The 15841-nt window shown below is 33.5% G+C and overlaps 1 non-coding gene across 1 annotated transcript; it reads right to left on the bottom strand.

The window, feature by feature from the left end:
• Positions 1-1296: 1296 nt before the first annotated feature.
• LOC122317633 lies at positions 1297-1404 on the bottom strand. Its single transcript, XR_006244558.1, has one exon. It is a non-coding gene; the product is annotated as a small nucleolar RNA R71 (small nucleolar RNA).
• Between the last annotated feature and the right edge of the window lie 14437 nt (positions 1405-15841).

Raw genomic sequence — 15841 nt, 5'->3', positions numbered from 1 at the left:
GTATGATTTTGAATGACTAAAACTCTTTTGTTTTATCATTCTTAATTTATTGTTGATATTTTCGTCTTCGAATAATCATTGAATTTATTCTATTTATAGATTCAGTCATACTTTTTCTATTGAATGGATTAGTTCTTTGGTTATGTTGGATAAATTATTTATCTATTTTAATTTAATTCTTTGCTGCAATATTGCTCTCTGAGTATATTATTATCATTAAATTTTCTCTACAGTGATGATAATTTACGTATTTTAAAAGTGGTGGATGATTTTTCAAAGGGTTATATTTAGTTTAATTTTGGTTTATAATTCCATACGTTCCAATTGAGAATTTTGTATACCTTCCGATTGGAAATTTTGAAAATTGAGTTTTCAATTGAGTTATTTAATAAATTAAGAGTAATTAAAATACTGAATTTGTGCAAGGGATTCCCGATACTTTACTATTCGTCAAATTTAAGTACTTTTTCTTTTAGTCACTTTGTTTCACTTTAATTTACATTTAAAAATAATCTTTATTCTCTATTAATCATTTAATATTTTTCTTTAGTTTGTTTGTTCGTTCTACTATTCTTTTAATTTGTCTCTTTATGAAATCGACACTCCAAAACTTTGTTACAACTACCGCATTTTTTTTAGTATAATAAAATTTTGGTACGATTGCTGGGGAGACAGTAGAAGAATTTCTAGATAGTTTTTCTTTTCAGCAGTTTGTAAAAGCAATAACTTTGTTCCCTCTTTTGGCTTGCTGCATCTTATTTTATTTTCTTTTTCTTTTTGTAATTTTTTTTAGTGTTACATTTTTCTCTACCTTGCATGCATAGGTATAGAGACGCCTTGGGTCAGTTTGCTTGTAGACCTGTGTTAGAGTTAGAGTCAGAAGTCTAATTTTTCTAATAATTTGTTTGATAATTCTTCTAATTCTGAGGAATTGAGTGAATACGGAGATCAACCCATTAGGACCCTTCAGGATTACCTCCACCCTAGATGCACAACCACACCATTATAAATCATATTTCCAGCGAATACTTATCAACTGGATTTTAAATCAAGGATGATATAGTTACTCCCTACTTTTCATAGCTTGGAAAATGAAAATCCATATGTGCACATTAGGGAGTTTGTAGAAGTAGTTGCGACTTTTCATAGTCAAAATACAACCGATTACGTTGTAAGACTTGAGTCTTTCATTTCTCTTTGAAGGATAAAGCTAAGAGTTGGCTATACTTGCTGAAACCATGATCTACTGGGTCATGGAATGAGATGACTCAAGTACTCTCTCCAACATAATACCAATGCTTTAAAAAGGTAAATCTCCACCTTTGCACAAAAAAATAGTAAGACTTTGTATCAATCTTGGGAGAGATTTAATGAGTTGTTGAGTGTGTGTCCTCACCATGGGTGAGAGAATTGACACTCAGTGAACTATTTTTATGAGAGACTTACACCTATAAAGCGTCAATTTGTGAAAATGATGTGTAATGGTAAGTTGTTATAGAAAGATTCTGATGGGGCCATAGAATAACTCAATGAGCTTGCTGAAAAAGCTCACACGTAAACTAAACCTAGTGTTACTGAGAATACAAATCGGTCACAACCTATTGAAAATCAAAATGGTGATGCAATTTACCAACTCAAGGAAGAGGATAACCTAAAGGCTAAGGTTGAGATGCTCACTAGGGAGCTAGAGGTGTTAAAGACTAAGAAATTAAAGCCAACACATGTGACTAATCATGCAGAGTCTTTTGGACCATTTTTTGTGTGTGGTGTGGTAGATCACCTCACTTAAGAGTGTCCCAAATTTGTTGAGATAAGAGGGGTGAATGAGAAACAATGTAATGCCTTAGGTATGTATAAGAAGCCTTTTACACATTTTTCTGATCCTATAATTCGGGGTGGCACAATCACTCCAATTTTAGCTGGAAATGTAAAAACTAGCCGCCTGCGCAACCCTAGATCATATCATGCACCTTCACCCTCTAGGAGCCCCTTAGAAGATACTTTACATACTTTTATTGAGTCATATAATAAAACTAATCAAAAGTTTGAATATTTGATTACATAGGTTGTTGAAGAAAATAAGGAGATAAAGAGTTGTGTATCCAAGATGATGAGCTACTCGAGCATGAATGAGCATGTCAAGTTCCCTTCTCAGGCTCAATCCACACCCTAAGGTCAACATATGGCACAAGAAAATTTGAAAGATGTCAATGACATTATGACATGAAGTGGCAAATCCTTACATATTCCAACAACTGAAAAGTCAAATGATATTAAAGAGGATGAAAGTAATAGTAGTGTTGTGTCGAGCTATCTAAGGAAGGCGAACTGATAAAGAGCCCAGATAAAGTACCATTTTCTCAAGTTTGAAAACTGAATAAGTGAACTTTGGATCCTAGTAATGAAATCTTAGAGAACCTCAAGCAAGTAAAAATAACCTCCATCTTTTGCATGTTATTAAACAAGTTCCTTCTTGTATAAATGTTCTTAAAGATTTGTGTACAGTTAAGAGGAAGAACCATGTTAAGAAGACAGTATTTCTGACAGAGCAAGTTAGTGTTCTAATTGAGTAGTGAATTCCTTCTAAGTACAAGGATCCTAGTTGTCCAACGATTGCATGTAATATTGAGAATCTTGACTTTGGATGAGCCTTGCTAGATTTAGGAGCTGTTGTTAATTTGATACCTTATTCCATTTATTTGTAACTTAGTTTGGGTGAAATTAGGCCTACTTCTGTTGTGCTTCAATTGACTGATTGTTCAGTTAAAAAACCGAGAGGGATAGTTGAGTATGTTTTGATCCAACTCTAAGGTTTTTGGACACTCAGTCGATTGTTGAGTCTAACTCTAAGGTTCCTCTCATATCAGGTAGACATTTTCTTACTACAACTAATACACTTACAAATCACATGAATGGGTTGATAAAACTATCTTTTAAAAGCATGACCATGGAGGTCAACGTTTTCCATATTGAGAAACAACCAATAGATGACAAGTGCCACCAAACGTACATAATTGATATACTCATAGACAAAAGAGTTCACATAACTCATAATTTTGATCCCTTAGAATATTCACTTGTTAATTCTGAGTTTAATACTATTAGTGATTTATTTGATATTGTTCATATTTGTGTTTTTTTTATAAAACTCAGGATTATGGCACACTGGCTTGGAAATTGAAATTTGAGGAGTTGCATAAAAAAATTGAAAATTAGATTCCTCCAAGTATTGAAACACCAAGAATGAAATTGAAACATTTACATAAGTTTAAAATCTATAAGGTTAAAATGAAAGCGTTTCATGATAACAATATTTTTAAGAATACATTTAAGCCTAATAAACAAGTACACTTATATGATTCTAAACTCTATAAGCATGCAAGAAAACTTCGGTCTAGGTGGACTAGTCCTTTTGTAATGAAAAATATTTTTGCAAATGGGGTAGTAGAAATATAAGATTCTAAGAATGGTCGGATCTTTAAAATAAATGGTTAGCACCTTAAAGTATTAATTGATAAGCAAGTTCCGGGAGTGGAAGGTATTCTACTTGAGGATCCGGTCTATCAACCTTGACCAAACCATGCAGATATGTTTTTTTTTATTTGTTTTGCTTGTTTTGTTTTATTTGTGTTTTTTATTATTTTCTTTCCTTTCCTTTTTGTTTGCTATTGTTTTTTATTTTATTTTTGTTTACAGGATATTTTTATTTCATCATTTCAGGTTACCATCTTTGGTGCTTAGCGAGCTACTCTCGTCAATCATCAGGTGTATTTTACCCCTTTTAGTTACTCCTCATTCAATTTTGATTCTTAAATATTGATGACAATATTTCATTTAAGTTGAGAGGTGGTGGTGCAAATTTAGTATTTAAAATACTTGTTGGAACTCTGTGACATATTTTCATGTGTCAGTTTTTTACATCACATGTGCATCATTTTTACATGCGTACTCATTGATTGAGCTGAAATATTGCATGTTTTAGCTATTTAAAACCAATATATTTTAAATTCTTCATGACACTATTATTAGTTTTAGATAAAAAAATGATTAATAAGCATAAATACGAGTTGTGATTTTTAATTGATTGATATCATGTTTATGCTTAATTATGATTTAATGAGACAATATTTCCTCACATATATAGTCTGTTTTTGATAATTTATTTTTGAGTGTTATTTCTTTCTTCTTATTTTCAGTTTAAATAAAATTCAAAAGAGATCCGGTTGGAACTTATGATCAAAAATGCATACTAATTGAGAGGAAGCTTGGCAGCTGAAAAGGAAGACACAAAATGAAGAATCAATGGTTATTTTCTCCATTTGATCATTCAAGATGCATGTGACTCATGGTTGAACAAAACTCACGGAGGCTTGAAATTTTGAGGGTGCAACATTAAAGTCATACAAAGAGTTGACATGTGCTGAAAAGAAAGAAGGAAGTGAGGTGCCTTGGTGTTGTGCTGGAAAGTGATGAGAGGTGTCTTTGTATTTTAATGAAAAGTGAAGTGCAGGTGAGTGAAAGAAATTCTGGAAGTAAAAGAAGGGAGAGAGGTATCGGTGTATGAGTTTGGAGCTAGAGATACGTGTGAAGAGAGGGACCAATCGGTGGGTGCAAGATTAGAGAAAACAACCAATTAAATGATTCTTCAAGAGGCAAGTGGATGTTCGGCTATTGATTTTTCTGCTATAAAAAGAGGTAAGTTCAGAAGTGAAGGAGGACGGATTGAGAGAGTTAAGTGAGGGAAGAGACACGGAAAGAGAGAGAAGGGGTTGAAAGGAATTAGCTAAAGTGTAGAGTGAAAGGGATAGGTGGGGAGTTGAGAGAATTGGAGAGAGGAGTTGGTGCAGAATTTTCAACCAAGTGAGATAGGAATTGGCTGGAGTTAAGGGGAGACGGCTGGAAATATTTCTTTCTTGGAGATGTGTAGGCCGGCTGGAGTAATCTAATTGGATGGGATTTATTTTGGTGGAGAAAGGAACATGATGAGATTGAAGCTTGAGTTTAACGTGGAGATGAAGTGGTTGGAGTTTTATTTTTTGCTTCTTCATGTTTTTCGTTTGGCATATGGTGGGGCTGCATCTTCTTCTTGATGAATATCTTTTAATTTCAATTTCTGTTTTATCGTGAGCTTTATTCCTCTGTATCAATTGGATTTCAGATTTTGTTGTTTCTAAGTTATTGCTTAGTATTTATTGTGTTAGTTATTTAATGGAGAATGCTTATGCGATTTCTATAATATTTGTAATAAATATGTTTGGCTAAATTTTCATACTAAGGTTAGAGGTGAAGTTTAATGATTTAAATATTGTTTCCGAATCCACGAAAAATCTATTTTGCGAGCTTGATTGATTGAAAGATTTTATTATTGGATATTTTGATTATCTATATACTCGTCTTGATTCATTGTGATTTTCGAATACAGTGAATGAGTCACATGCATCTTGAATGATCAAAGGGAGAAAATAACCATTGATTCTTTATTTTGTGTCTTCCTTTTCAGCTGCCAAGCTTCCTCTCAATTAGTATGCATTTTTTATCATAAGTTCCAACCGGATCTCTTTTGAATTTTATTTAAACTGAAAATAAGAAGAAAGAAATAAAACTTAAAAATAAATTATCAAAAACAGACTATATATGTGAGGAAATATTGTCTCATTAAATCATAATTAAGCATAAACATGATATCAATCAATTAAAAATCACAACTCGTATTTATTCTTATTAATCATTTTTTTATCTAAAACCAATAATAGTGTCATGAAGAATTTAAAATATATTGGTTTTAAATAGCTAAAACATGCAATATTTCAGCTCAATCACACCCCCCAACTAACTTTTTGCTAATTCTTGAGCAAAATAGTGAAAAATTAATTGAGATGAAAATTTCATAAAGCTCGAAATTCAAACAAAAACAATCCAACATAATTCTGAATTCTCACAAAAATTTGATTCGTGACTATTCAACACCAGGAGTTATATTTACAAGGAAAGTTTCAACAATTGTTCACATAGAATTAGGGCAAATGTCTTAGAACTTGGATATGTGTGTGTGGCTAAACCTCTGTATGTTCCTCACTAATAAACATGATTTATCATAGGATTTTTCAACCTTAAGATTAATCATTACTGATTCTAACTACCTCAAAGCCCAAGAGACTAGCAGTTTTCACGCCAGCTCTGTTTTTAAAGGTTGGACACTCAACCCCCAAAGTCTTGGGTAACTGTTTCTATCCCTTTTTACTTAGGAAAGTTCACTAAGTCGCCTTTATTCCTTTTCTCTCTCTTTTTTTTTTTTTTTTTTGGCATGGCTCGGTAGTCCTGCAGTTTACTTCTCCAGTGTTAAATCAATGAACATTAATGAGGAACACTACAAGTGTAAGCATGTGCAAAATGTTCTTTCAAAACTTGCCCTTCATTCTATATAAATCATATTAATTCTCATTTTTTGTAAATATCACATCCTGGTGTTTCAATTCACTCTTCAACAAAATATGATGCATCATAAGTCATGTTCTATGTTTAAGGTTGAAAATAAATCTTCACAAAACAATTCCGCTCAAATACTTCACCAAAATACTCAAATTTCACAAACATGCTAGAAGTGTGTTAATCATTTATGTTTCAATGCACCTCACAATTTTTTTTTTTTTTATGGTACTAAGAAATTTTCAACAGAAAACTCATTCTCATTCATAACTATCTTCGTGAATTTACCAAACCCATCATAATGATTTTTTATTGAAATATTCATAGAATCCCTAATGCACTTATCCAAACTTTGTGGTAAGATGGTAGTTTGACACATGTAACTAGAGAACTCTTTTGCTTAAGTATTCATGTGAGTTTGGAGGGGATTGAAAGTCTACAAATGAAGTAAATTGTGATAAGCATTCATTGATTTGTTGAATTGGACACTCTTTTATTTTTAAGAATATCATTACATGGTTTGTGGTAAAATGGTAGATATACTTGAGATATAACGAATATCAACTTAGGATCAACGTTTGAGCCTTTCAAGCTAACCATTTTTATCATAGATACCTAGTAGTCAACTTTGAGCCAATAAACACATGTAACTTTTTCTTTTCATATGCCCACATCATCTATGCCTCTCTACATTGGAGTATAGCCTATATATTGATTTTTCTACCCTTTTTACTTCCAAGTGTATACTAGGTGTGGAATTCTCATTTTCTTTCTTTTGTTTTATTATTCTTAATTAAAAAAGAAGAAGAAAAAGGAGAAGAGTACAAGTTACAAAGTGTTCAATTGAATGAGCTTCAAAGGCAAAAAAAAAAAAAAAAAAAGAAGAAGAAAAAAAAAGCCAAGGTTGGGTAGAAATGACAAAAATACCAAAGTGACGTGTGTTTGTTCATCAAATTGTTGAAAAAGAAAAGGGAAGAGGAAGAAGAAGGAAAAGCATTAGTATTCGATAATTTAAAAAGTTGGAGATAGTACATCAAGTGAGAAGTGTGGTCTACTAGGATATTTATAAAATTTCCTTTGTATGTACTTAAAAGTTTTTGAATCATTTTCATCTTTTTTTCAAATAGCCCTGAACTTAAGCCACGTTATAACCTTTTGTATTGACCGTTCTAATCCTAGGTAAGGTTTTGGAAAGAGTAGTAGAAGTCTCATTTGTTAATGTTCCTCATAAGATCAATATTTGCTTGTTGCTTGTACATAATTGCCTAATTCCCCATGAGAGTGTGTGTACATCCATTGTCAACTCTATAGAGATAATCCTCACACCAAACACTTTTATACCCATGAGTTATAGAGCTAAACCTTTCGCTTGATATGTTCATGATGTTGCATGTGTCAGGACTTCTTGTTAGATGGATATAGTTTGGAACACACACATACATACTCTATGGATTGCTATAGGTGGATTGCTTATGATAGGATTATTGAATTCCTAAGATTGATTGACATATGAATTTGGAAAGTGTGACTTGTTGGCCTTTGTGTGTGATTTTCTTTGGTCTTTTTCATTGTTTTGACATGAAAATTATTAGGGACCAGCAATGAGTAGGGGTGTGATGAGTGCCTGAAAGTGCACTCTAAATACTTATTATTATATTAAAATATTAAAATGTAAATAGAAATAATAGAAATTAATGTGTATTCTTGAATTGAGTTTCTATTTATTTTTTGATATTCTTAAGCATATTTTTATATTTAATTTCAGAGTTTATAAAAGAGCAAGTTAAAGCCCAGTCAAATTCAAAGGAGGAATTTCATGGGTTTGAGAGTAATTTGGATCAAGAAAAAAAAGAAAAAAAATTACAAAAGGAAACTGCAAGAAGTCCAAATCTGAAATTTGCTAGGAGACATCTTGGATATATTTTAGTATTTTAATCATAAATTTTAACTTACATATCATATTGATGTGATTCTTAATGTGTTAGAAATATATCTTAAAGGGCTATAAATTTATCTCTAATAAGGATTTTTAAATACGAATTCCTAAAGCACATACGTGGTTGCCAAGATTATTTCTAAAGTTTAGGTATTTTTTTTATGTGAGAATCATGAAGACATTATCGTTTTTTTCTATCCTATATAAGTATGTCATTAGTAAGAAATTGAGGGGGAGAAGAGGCACAAGAAGTAGAAAAAAAAAAGAGAGGCTCTTCTGGTTTTTGAGAGAGAGGATGTTAGGATTTGGAGAAACTCATCTTTCAGAAAAAGAATTCTTCTTCTTTTGAATGGGGAACTAATTTTTTGGTGAGGATAGAGATGAACTTGCACAGTTTTGAGTACTAAGTTAGTAAGATCATTAATATAATTATAATTAATAAGTTTATTAATGAGTTAATTAAATAATTCACATTAAATAGCTCACTTAATTTAGTTTTATTATTTTATATAATTTTTATCATTTAATTTATGTTCTAAGAAAAGAAAATGGAAGAAAAATGTTAAATTCTTTCGTATGTTAGGATGAAATAAACATTAAAAGGTAATTTTGGGTTTTTTTGTACGTTGGCCGATTTTATACTGTCTTGGATTTATTTGGGCTGAATAAATCTACTGAACCGATAAATAATGGTCTGGTCCAACTTTGAGGTGGAAAGTGAGTGGACTGAAATTTGCGATCTGGTCTAAAAACCCCCTATGTAATGACCGGATCTAACCGATTACACCCCTTGGAGTTTCATTTAGATTGTGAGTTATACTTCAACTAGAAATTGTATTTGTAAAAGTGTTATGCTTGGATTAAGAGTTTTTTTATTTTTTTTTTATTTTTTTATTTTTATTTTTTAAAATAGTAGGTTTGTACTAACCTAGAAGGCTTACTCATGTGGACCCTTTAATGGGCTTGGCCCATTTGTTGGGTTAAGTCTAAGTTTATTTTCTAAAACTAGAAACTCTAATCCTAGTGTAATCTTAACTTTCCCAATCTTGGAACTTGAAGGTTCTGGGTGTTACAATCTTTTCTTCACTTCTCGTATTTTTAGCAATGTGAATTTTTGTGCCTCCATTCTTTAGTTCTTGTACATAATACTTGCGCGCCAGCACTTGCTCACCCCATACTTCTCTAATTTTGTTGTTTGTCAGGAGCTTCATCTTTAAGTTGTATGTTGAATTGATTGAGTTCATCTTACTCAACATTGGGCAACCAATGTTTGCATTGTACGGCAACTTGATTTTCATTACCAAAAAGTTTTTCATCATTGTAGTCGTGTGAACCCGAACCTTGCTGTGAAGGGTAACATGATGGCACTGAATGACTGCAACTTTTCTCCAAAAAAATTCCCTTCAACGATGTAGGGGCTGGCTACAATCTATCTTGCTCTATACCCATCTTCAAGAATATATCCCAAAAAAGGACTTTTGTCGAACTTCCATTTTCAATTAGTATATGACAAGTGGTATAGCTCATGGCCAATAGTGTCACCATTGTTGTGCAGATCTAGCACGCCTTCACAACCATCATCGTTGAATGATATGGGAGCGGTCTTTTCGGCCCTAACTTATTTTGAAGGCCTATCAACAACGAAAACTTCTTTGCATGTCGCCCTTTGGGCATGGGCCTTCCTTGATGATGATAACGCCCTGCCTTTGACGAGTCCCTCCATTATTGTTATGATTTTTCCGAGTGGCCAATGGGGTCTAGCTAGGCTACAATGGGGAGTACTCTCTTTTGGTACTTTTGCTCCATCTTGGACTTTCACTCCTACGCCTACCTATCAATCTTTCTCTCTACTTCCTGGCCTGCTGTCTTGGTGGCAATTCATGAGTTTATGGTTGCACCAATCCTCAGTCCTGTGGCCTCGCATCCTATAATACCTAACCCCAACTGTTAGGGTTGTTGTTATTGTCCCAATGTGACCGCACTTCCTCGCCACCTTCTACACTCATGCTTGCATGTGTCGTTCAGGAACCTTGGTGGTTAGAGTGGGAGAAATTTTCCTTTCTCTAGTCATAGAGGCTACTTATCGCTTTCGAATCGTTTTCTCACCATTTTTTATTTTTTCTCGTATATTTCACCCTTTTATCAGTATTTTCCATCTCTATCTTTTGGGGATTGGTTAATGCCTTAAGAGTGTTATCAACATTAACAAACTCATTTGCCCTATCTATGAACTCTCGTAGGGTCATTGACGTCTTCCTCACCAACTTAGTCATGAAGGGACTTCTAAGCCAGATTTCACCCAAAAGGGCTGCCATGGTTATTTCTTCATCTGGATTGTCCACTGCCAGACGTTCGTTGTTAAATTTGTCAAGATAAGCTTTCATACTTTCATTTTCTCACTGTTTCACAATGAGGAGATATGTGGCCAGTCATCTCCTATTTTTGCTGGCTAACAAAGCTCCTCAAAGCTAGTTATGGAACCTACTTGTAAACACTCAAACCAACTTCTTGCTATGCCTTTGAGGGACAAAGGAAAAGATCTACACATGATTTCTCCTGGGAAGCTATGTAAGGAAGGTCATATGGACTTTGAAGGTTTCTAGATGCTTCATTGGATCTTTAGACCCATCATAGACTACGGCACCTTGAATTTTGGTGGGAGGGGGACCATCATTATCTCCCTACTATATGGTTGTTCTGTGCTACTAAGTAGGTTATTGACTTATGAGAAAATTGCCATTCGTCTTGCCATATCTTCATACTTTTTCATTAGATCCCATAAATCATCATGCATCTTTCTCTTTTCGTCTTGGTCTCTTTGGGTCAACCCCTTCACTCTTGGAATCTTCATCATGTTGTCTATCCCATCACCGCTCTTCGCCTATTTCAAATGATGCTTTCATTCACTCTAAGGTGTCATTCTCTTTCTGCAAAGCCTCATTCTCTAGTTTCATTCTTTGCAGCTTTTCTTCCATATATGCAAATCTTGTATCTAGCTCAGTATTGCGATTGTCTATTGTAGTAGTTTCTTGTTCACGAAATGTGAGTAAGCTTGTGGTTGTAGGCATTTGGATCTTGATTTACCAGCAAATTACTTCTTCAATCTAATAAATGGAGCTAGATGTAATTTCTAGGTATGCCTTCATGTGCTCAATAGCCTACAAACATAACAAAGACATGGGGACTCCAAAAGGGGAAACCTTCTATGATTAAGTTAGAAATGATGATATCGTTATTGATAATTCAAGTTTGAGAGAGTTTTCAAAGCGTAGATGTCGAACTATTTATAGATTATGAGGGACTCAATATGGCATTGCCCTTTTGAGGGCTTGATTCCAAGGGTTTGATATGGTAACGCCTTTAAGAGCTTGATTTTAGGGATTTGGTATGGTAACATCTTCAAGGGGTTGATTTTATGGATCTGGTATGGTAATGCCACTAAGAGCATAATTCAATCGTTAATAGGGTCAATCTAGTGTGAGTGTTTTGCCCAGATTTATCTCTGTGACAGTTGTCATAGAAAGGTTGTTCGATGGTGACTTTGGATTGAGTTGGTCTTGTTTGTTTTTGCAAATAAGATAAGATAAGTTGAGATAAAAGAGGAAAATTGAATAATATATTGTTATAATATATATTTTTAATATTATTTTTATTTTAAGACTTGAAAAAGTTGAATTGTTTATTTTGTTTTGTTTGAGAATTTGGAAAAGTTATAATGATTAGATGATATGAGATGAGTTGAGAAGTATTGTGAAAACGAACAAAGCCTGGGATTCGACTCCCTCCATGAAGTGATGCATTTTGTTAAACCTTTTCCTCAACTCATTAGGAACTTACAAGACAAAATCTTTAGTTGCCTGTAGGTCTTTTCATACCTACCAAGTGAACTGTGGAGAGGTTTGAGAGGTTTCGATAATGAGTTGAGATGAAAGTTAAGAGTTGAATAAAATACTGTTAGAATATTATTTTTTTAATATTATTATTGTTTTAAAATTTGAAAAATTTGAATTGTTTATTGTATTTTGTGTGAAAATTTAAAAAAGTTGTAATAATTATATGAGATGAGTTAAAATGTTTTGGTATTCAAACCTCCCCTTAGACCCAACATTGAGATTACTCATCCTTAATGATACCCTTACCAAAGTTTCTCTCCTTGAGGGCTGGAACTTATTTCTCTAAGCTAAGTGCTCTAAGGAGTCACGTAAGACACTCAAGGGTAGAGTCTTCAACTAGTTTTGAGAGAGAAATAGTGCAATAAGCCTAAGGAGTTGATTTCTATTTATAGGTAGAAATTTATAGCAATGCCCAAGTAAAAATTGATGTTACTTTTACAACACATGTTTAAAAATAAAATATTTTTACAAAATGGTGTTATTTTTATAAGATATTTTATAAAATTATAACTCATTGTAAAATATTATTTAATAAATTAGTTATATGTGTTTAGCATTTTTCAAAATTGATAACATTCGGATGGAAAAGAGTAATGCTAGGTATAAATCTTAAATGTATAACTCTAGTATAAACTTTTTGTAAAATGTGAGCCTTATAAAAAAAAATGAAAATTTCACACTTTTTTTTATAATGGGGTCATTCTTTTATAAAAGGCTTAAGCGAAATTTGTAAATTTAAAGATGTGCATTTGAGGTTTGTATACATTTAAAGATGTGTAGGCATACGCTATTTTATACCTCTAAATGCACACAACATTTATATTGATACCATCCATACATATATAATTTCCATAAAAAAATAAGTCATCTGTCAAGGGCAAATTACTTCTTTGATCCAATAGACAGAGCCAGACTTTTGGTACAATTTCCAAGTATGCCTCCATGTGCTTAATAGGCTACAAACATAACAAAGACTTGGGGACTTGAAAGGGGGAAATCTTTGATGATTAAGTTAGAAATAATGATATAGTTATTGATAATTCAAGTTTGAGAGATTTTTCAAAGCGCAAATGTCAATCTATTTATAGATTATGGGGGATTCAATATGGCATTGCCCTTCTGTTGGCTTGATTCTAAGGGTTTGATATGGTAACACTGCTTAAGAGTTTGATTTTAGGAATTTGATATGGTGACATCTTTGAGGGGTTGATTTTAGGGATCTGGTATGGTAACGCCTCTAAGAGCGCCTTAATTCAACTATTAATAGGGACAATCCGGTGCGAGTGTTTCTCCCATATTTACCTCTGTGATAGTTGATCATAGAAATGTCTTTCGGTGGTGACTTTGGATTGAACGTAACTAAGGCATTTGACTCCTATCATGACATGGTGCATTTTGTTTAACCTTTTCCTCAACACATGTGGAACTCATGTGATGAAATCTTTAGTTGCATGCGGGTCTTTTGTCACCTACCAAGCAAACTTGGACGCAACAATGAGATTACTCATCCTTAACGATACCTTTACCAAAGTTCCTCTACTTGAGTGCCCGAACTTATTGCTCTAAGCTAAGAGCTCTAAGAGTCACTCAAGCAAAAGGGTAGAGTCTTCAACTAGTTTTGATAGAGATAGTGCAATGTGCCTAATGAGTTGAGTTCTATTTATAGGTAGAAATTTATAGCAACGCCCAAGCAAAAATTGACGTTACTTTTACAACACATGTTTAAAAGTAATATATTTTTTTTATAAAATGATGTTATTTTTTATAAGGTATTTTATAAAAATAGGATTCATTTTAAAATTGAAAACATTCATATGGAAAAGAGTAATGTTAGGTATAGACCCTAAGGCCCTGATTAAAACTTGGACTAAGTTCAATCTAATTTTAAGATAATTCTAGCATCCAAATAACCAACTCTCAAATCACTAAACTCACATCAACTCAAAACCTCTTTACACGTAGAACCCACAATCTTTTTAAACTCAACATCTCTTTATACGAAAGATCCATTACTTTTTTTACTTTTCATAAATACATCTAAACTTATCTTAATATTCACACTCATCTTAAGTGGATCCCACAAAACTCACTCAATTATCTCAAGTCATTACTATTCATAAAAAACTCAATTAAGCTCAACATCCAAACAGTGTCTAAATGTATAAGTCTTGTACAAGACTTTTGTAAAAATATGGGTCTCATAAAAATAGAATTTTTCACTTTTTATTTTTATTCTTTATTTAAGTTTTTATTTTTATAATGGAGTCAACTCTTTTATAAAAGGCTTATACGAGATTTATATCTTTAAAAATGTATATTTGAGGTTTGTATATATGATGAGTCATACTAAACCTACCGTGAGTGTAGCACAAGGATGGTTACCGACAAGTTAAAATTTTTTTTTTCCTGATTTACAATGTTAAAATATTTTTTTAATCATTAAATAAAAAAACTTAAAAAAATTCATCGGAACCCCTCATTGATGAGTTTAGAATTATTCATATATTATTTCTCGACAGAAGAAGCTTGTGATGCAACAAGCTGTCATACACTAAGATACAATGTTTCTCTCTCTCTGCATAGTATTTCTCTCCAACGTCTACATTGCCCCATCCAGAAAAATTTTTCATTCATCGGGGGGAGGGGCCTTGGTACTTTAGCTCCACCTACCTCCCCTCCTTGCCGGCCACAACCTTAATTTCAGTTTATTTTTTATTTTTTCCTTCCTTTTTTAGTTTATTTCCAGTAATAACATTCAACTTTGTCGATCTACTACTTTTCGGCGACCTAGGGCCGACACGCACCCGTTCTTCAATTTCTTCAGGTGCCGATTATCAAGCTGGCGAAAGAAATCCGTCCATCTGTGTGGCGTGTTCACCTCACGCGCAGCTTACGCTACAGTGATCCTCACACGCCGCAACGCCTTGAAAGGCTCTGTGCCACCATACACGACAGTTTTGGGATCTGCGGCAACGGGTCTTCCAAATCCGACTAGTCTCCTCTCCCCAAATGTGGTGTGTGGCCTGCACGCGCCGCCACCGCCAGTAACACTTCCTTGCTGGGGATTCGTCACATTTTTCAGATGCTACACTATATTTCCGCTTTTCCTAACCAAGGATCAAGTGAAAGTGGATATAATAGTCCCTTCTGATTATTCCAGACCAACACGTTATAGCACAATCCTTTATATTGCGGCTTCAAGTTGTAGTTTTGGGATCTGCGGCAACGGGTCTTCCAAATCTGACTAGTCTCCTCTCCCCAAATGTGGTGTGTGGCCTGCATGCGCCGCCACCACCAGTAACACTTCCTTGCTGGGGATTTGTCACATTTTTCAGATGCTACACTATATTTCTGTTTTTCCTAACTAAGGATCAAGTAAAAGTGGATATAATAGTCCCTTCCAGTTATTCCAGACCAACACGTTATAGCACAATCCTTTATATTGTAGCTTCAAGTTGTAGTTTAATAGTCTGTTCATCAAACTATTTAAAAATCGTCACCAAGCAGTCTTCCATTCTGGAAATCGGGTGGGAGCCAATCTTTTGACTCTAATTACCCTCTTTATTGTTTTATTTTTGTGTTGTAA

This window comes from Carya illinoinensis, chromosome 7 (genome assembly GCF_018687715.1).
Source record: "Carya illinoinensis cultivar Pawnee chromosome 7, C.illinoinensisPawnee_v1, whole genome shotgun sequence".
NCBI classification, from domain to species: domain Eukaryota; kingdom Viridiplantae; phylum Streptophyta; class Magnoliopsida; order Fagales; family Juglandaceae; genus Carya; species Carya illinoinensis.
Note: the sequence above shows the minus strand (reverse complement) of the source record. Positions and strands in the feature narration are given on the sequence as shown.